Genomic DNA, 5,834 nt, shown 5'->3' with positions numbered 1-5,834 from the left:
GAGCAGTGCACACAGATATGGTATGTGACTGAGTCACTGTGTGTATCGTTTTTTTCAGGCAGAGAACGGATATATTAAATAAAACAAACAACTGCACTGTCTGGTGGTCACTGTGGTCGTCAGTCACTAAACTCTGCATTCTCTTCTACAGTATCACAGCCTCAGGTCAATCTCTCTCTCTCTCTCAACCCTAATCTAAATGGAGAGGACGCCAGCCACGTCCTCTCCCTATCAATCTCAATGCACGTGTGAAAATGGCGGCGACGCGCGGCTCCTTATATAGAATCCGAGTCTCGCGAGAATCCGACAGCGTCATGATGACGTTCGGGCGCGCTCGGGTTAACCGAGCAAGGCGGGAGGATCCGAGTCTGCTCGGATCCGAGAAAAAAACCATGAAGTTCTGGCGGGTTCGGATTGAGAGAAACCGAACCCGCTCATCTCTAGTCCATACTGACAAAGGCTAATAAGCATTCATCTAAAACGTTTCCTAAAAAAACTTTAAAAAGTCAATAATCTGGAGAGTTTTTGTAAGATGTTTCTTCCATCAACCAACGAAGAAACACATTGGTACTTTCCCATGATGAGTGAGTGCTTCAGGATCTCTTGCACTTACATGTGCAGCAGAGTACAGCAATGGAAGCATGCTAGGCCCATAACCCAGAGGTAGGCAGATTGAAACTATCCTCTGCTATATGCATTTTTTTTTGTTAATTAAAATAATCCAAAACTGGGATTGATATTTTGGCTCTTTTATTTTTACTTAAAGTACAATAACTTTTACCATTTTAATTTGTTTTAATAGTATATTGACAGTATTGTTTTCTTTCAAAAATCCACTTAATTTTCTTTACCCTATTATTAAAATGGTAATTGACAAAAACAAACTACATTGTCACCAGAAGAGCAATACAAAATGTACAAGTGATATATTAAAATCATCTTTCCAGCTTGAATTTCAATGATGCATTGGGGCAACGATTTTGTGAGAAACATCTTCCCCCTTAAATAAAGATTTTCTTAATTCCTTACCTGTGTGCTAATTAGATATCACCTTGTTTTCACATTAAACAGACTTCCACATGAGAAAGCAGCAAGGATGCATTGGCGTTAATGTTTCCTGGTGTCAACCCGTATTATTTCAGTAGACATTGAAATGAGGATACATCTTGCTGCCTTTCCAATGAAGCAAGTTTAATTTAGTAATAGGTGAAAAACCATCCTTACAAAGGTGTTAATCAGAGACTTGGCTTTGTGGACACTTTTCAGAGAACAGATTTGTTAGCATAAAAATAAAGCCAGAAAATGAAGAGCTGTTTAATCACTCAATTTGATTTTTTTGCCAGCATATTTCTTTTTCTCTGCAACCCACTGCTAAATTGTGCTTCCTAGCTGTTTTTATAAAATCACTGAATCAAATCTAACTCTGATTACATCAGAAAAGGCCAGGTACCCTACACCATAACAGGGGGTTTGAAATTTTGACTTGTCTACTTAAAGATCACCAAAATCTGATAACAAGGTCAATTACGTCCCTGGGTGGGATTGAACCACCAACCTTTTGGTTAATAGCCGTACACACTAACTGATTGCACCACAGAGACTCTTTGCAAAAGTCCATACTGACAAAGGCTAATAAGCATTCATCTAAAACGTTTCCTAGAAAAACTTTAAAAAGTCAATAATCTGGAGAGTTTTTGTAAGATGTTTCTTCCATCAACCAACGAAGAAACACATTGGTACTTTCCCATGATGAGTGAGTGCTTCAGGATCTCTTGCACTTACATGTGCAGCAGAGTACTGCAATGGAAGCATGCTGGGCCCATAACCCAGAGGTAGGCAGATTGAAACTATCCTTTGCTATATGCAGTTTTTTTTGTTGTTAATTTAAGTAATCAAAACTGGGATTGATATTTTTGCTCTTTTATTTTTACTTAAAGTACAATAACTTTTACCATTTTAATTTGTTTTAATAGTATATTGACAGTATAGTTTTCTTTCAAAAATCCACTTAATTTTCTTTACCCTATTATTAAAATGGTAATTGACAAAAACAAACTACATTGTCACCAGAAGAGCAATACAAAATGTACAAGTGATATATTAAAATCATCTTTCCAGCTTGAATTTCAATGATGCATTGGGGCAACGATTTTGTGAGAAACATCTTCCCCCTTAAATAAAGATTTTCTTAATTCCTTACCTGTGTGCTAATTAGATATCACCTTATTTTCACATTAAACAGACTTCCACATGAGAAAGCAGCAAGGATGCATTGGCGTTAATGTTTCCTGGTGTCAACCCGTATTATTTCAGTAGACATTGAAATGAGGATACATCTTGCTGCCTTTCCAATGAAGCAAGTTTAATTTAGTAATAGGTGAAAAACCATCCTTACAAAGGTGTTAATCAGAGACTTGGCTTTGTGGACACTTTTCAGAGAACAGATTTGTTAGCATAAAAATAAAGCCAGAAAATGAAGAGCTGTTTAATCACTCAATTTGATTTTTCTGCAAGCATATTTTTTTTTCTCTGCAACCCACTGCTAAATTGTGCTTCCTAGCTGTTTTTTTATAAAATCACTTAATCAAATCTAACTCTGATTAAATTAGAGAAGGCCAGGTACCCTACACCATAAGAGGGGGTTTGAAATTTTGACTTGACTACTAAAAGATCACCAAAATCTTATCACAAGGTCAATTACGTCCCTGGGTGGGATTGAACCACCAACCTTTTGGTTAGCAGCCAAACACACTAACTGATTGCGCCACAGAGACACTTTGCAAAAGTGCATACTGACAAAGGCTAATAAGCATTCATCTAGAACGTTTATTAAAAAAACTTTAAAAAGTTAATAATCTGGAGAGTTTTTGTAAGATGTTTCTTCCATAAACCAACGAAGAAACACATTGGTACTTTCCCATGATGAGTGAGTGCTTCAGGATCTCTTGCACTTACATGTGCAGCAGAGTACTGCAATGGAAGCATGCTGGCCATAACCCAGAGGTAGGCAGATTGAAACTATCCTTTGCTATATGCAGTTTTTTTTGTTAATTTAAGTAATAAAAACTGGGATTGATATTTTTGCTCTTTTATTTTTACTTAAAGTACAATAACTTTTGCCATTTTAATTTGTTTTAATAGTATATTGACAGTATAGTTTTCTTTCAAAAATCCACTTAATTTTCTTTACCCTATTATTAAAATGGTAATTGACAAAAACAAACTACATTGTCACCAGAAGAGCAATACAAAATGTACAAGTGATATATTAAAATCATCTTTCCAGCTTGAATTTCAATGATGCATCGGGGCAACGATTTTGTGAGAAACATCTTCCCCCTTAAATAAAGATTTTCTTAATTCCTTACCTGTGTGCTAATTAGATATCACCTTGTTTTCACATTAAACAGACTTCCACATGAGAAAGCAGCAAGGATGCATTGGCGTTAATGTTTCCTGGTGTCAACCCGTATTATTTCAGTAGACATTGAAATGAGGATACATCTTGCTGCCTTTCCAATGAAGCAAGTTTAATTTAGTAATAGGTGAAAAACCATCCTTACAAAGGTGTTAATCAGAGACTTGGCTTTGTGGACACTTTTCAGAGAACAGATTTGTTAGCATAAAAATAAAGCCAGAAAATGAAGAGCTGTTTAATCACTCAATTTGATTTTTCTGCAAGCATATTTTTTTTTCTCTGCAACCCACTGCTAAATTGTGCTTCCTAGCTGTTTTTTATAAAATCACTTAATCAAATCTAACTCTGATTACATCAGAGAAGGCCAGGTACCCTACACCATAAGAGGGGGTTTGAAATTTTGACTTGACTACTTAAAGATCACCAAAATCTTATCACAAGTTCAATTACGTCCCTGGGTGGGATTGAACCACCAACCTTTTGGTTAGCAGCCAAACACACTAACTGATTGCGCCACAGAGACACTTTGCAAAAGTGCATACTGACAAAGGCTAATAAGCATTCATCTAGAACGTTTATTAGAAAAACTTTAAAAAGTCAATAATCTGGAGAGTTTTTGTAAGATGTTTCTTAAATCAACCAACGAAGAAACACATTGGTACTTTCCCATGATGAGTGAGTGCTTCGGGATCTCTTGCACTTACATGTGCAGCAGAGTACAGCAATGGAAGCATGCTGGGCCCATAACCCAGAGGTAGGCAGATTGAAACTATCCTTTGCTATATGCATTTTTTTTAATTAAAGTAATCCAAAACTGGGATTGATATTTTAGCTCTTTTAATTTTACTTAAAGTACAATAACTTTTACCATTTTAATTTGTTTTAATAGTATATTGACAGTACTGTTTTCTTTCAAAAATCCACTTAATTTTCTTTACCCTATTATTAAAGTGGTAATTGGGAGAAAAATGCAAAGGTACAAGACAGCTTTTCCTTGCCAATATCTCTCTTTTGCAAAGAGCTGCGCATTGGAAAATTCAGGGCTATGCCGTGTAGATGATGGCCTAACAGGAGGCTTTAAAATTTTCTTTCTAGTGTCCTTCGTTTGGGAGAAAAATGCAAAGGTACAAAACAGCTTTTCCTTGCCAATATCTCTCTTTTGCAGAGAGCTGCGCATTGGAAAATTCAGGGCTATGCCGTGTAGATGATGGCCTAACAGGAGGCTTTAAAATTTTCATTCTAGTGTCCTTCGTTTGGGAGAAAAATGCAAAGGTACAAGACAGCTTTTCCTTGCCAATATCTCTCTTTTGCAAAGAGCTACGCATTGGAAAATTCAGGGCTATGCCGTGTAGATGATGGCCTAACAGGGGGCTTTAAAATTTTCTTTCTAGTGTCCTTCGTTTGGGAGAAAAATGCAAAGGTACAAGACAGCTTTTCCTTGCCAATATCTCTCTTTTGCAAAGAGCTGCGCATTGGAAAATTCAGGGCTATGCCGTGTAGATGATGGCCTAACAGGAGGCTTTAAAATTTTCTTTCTAGTGTCCTTCGTTTGGGAGAAAAATGCAAAGGTAAAAGACAGCTTTTCCTTGCCAATATCTCTCTTTTGCAAAGAGCTGCGCATTGGAAAATTCAGGGCTATGACGTGTAGATGATGGCCTAACAGGAGGCTTTAAAATTTTCATTCTAGTGTCCTTCGTTTGGGAGAAAATTGCAAAGGTACAAGACAGCTTTTCCTTGCCAATATCTCTCTTTTGCAAAGAGCTGCGCATTGGAAAATTCAGGGCTATGCCGTGTAGATGATGGCCTAACAGGAGGCTTTAAAATTTTCATTCTAGTGTCCTTCGTTTGGGAGAAAAATGCAAAGGTACAAGACAGCTTTTCCTTGCCAATATCTCTCTTTTGCAAAGAGCTGCGCATTGGAAAATTCAGGGCTATGCCGTGTAGATGATGGCCTAACAGGAGACTTTAAAATTTTCTTTCTAGTGTCCTTCGTTTGGGAGAAAAATGCAAAGGTACAAGACAGCTTTTCCTTGCCAATATCTCTCTTTTGCAAAGAGCTGCGCATTGGAAAATTCAGGGCTATGCCGTGTAGATGATGGCCTAACAGGAGGCTTTAAAATTTTCTTTCTAGTGTCCTTCGTTTGGGAGAAAAATGCAAAGGTACAAGACAGCTTTCCTTGCCAATATCTCTCTTTTGCAAAGAGCTACGCATTGGAAAATTCAGGGCTATGCCGAGTAGATGATGGCCTAACAGGAGGCTTTAAAATTTTCTTTCTAGTGTCCTTCGTTTGGGAGAAAAATGCAAAGGTACAAGACAGCTTTTCCTTGCCAATATCTCTCTTTTGCAAAGAGCTGCGCATTGGAAAATTCAGGGCTATGCCGTGTAGATGATGGCCTAACAGGAGGCTTTAAAATT

The 5,834-nt window shown here is 37.3% G+C and overlaps 2 non-coding genes across 2 annotated transcripts; both read right to left on the bottom strand.

Annotated features, from left to right (window-relative positions):
- Positions 1-2,700: 2,700 nt before the first annotated feature.
- Positions 2,701-2,774, bottom strand: TRNAS-GCU (transfer RNA serine (anticodon GCU)). Its single transcript has one exon. It is a non-coding gene; the product is annotated as a tRNA-Ser (tRNA).
- Positions 2,775-3,867: 1,093 nt separating this feature from the next.
- TRNAS-GCU (transfer RNA serine (anticodon GCU)) lies at positions 3,868-3,941 on the bottom strand. Its single transcript has one exon. It is a non-coding gene; the product is annotated as a tRNA-Ser (tRNA).
- Between the last annotated feature and the right edge of the window lie 1,893 nt (positions 3,942-5,834).

The sequence above is a fragment of the Pseudophryne corroboree genome, unplaced genomic scaffold, assembly GCF_028390025.1.
Source record: "Pseudophryne corroboree isolate aPseCor3 unplaced genomic scaffold, aPseCor3.hap2 scaffold_280, whole genome shotgun sequence".
In the NCBI taxonomy this organism is placed as follows: domain Eukaryota; kingdom Metazoa; phylum Chordata; class Amphibia; order Anura; family Myobatrachidae; genus Pseudophryne; species Pseudophryne corroboree.
The sequence above is the reverse complement of the archived record's forward strand: the minus strand, read 5'-3'. Positions and strand labels throughout refer to the sequence as shown.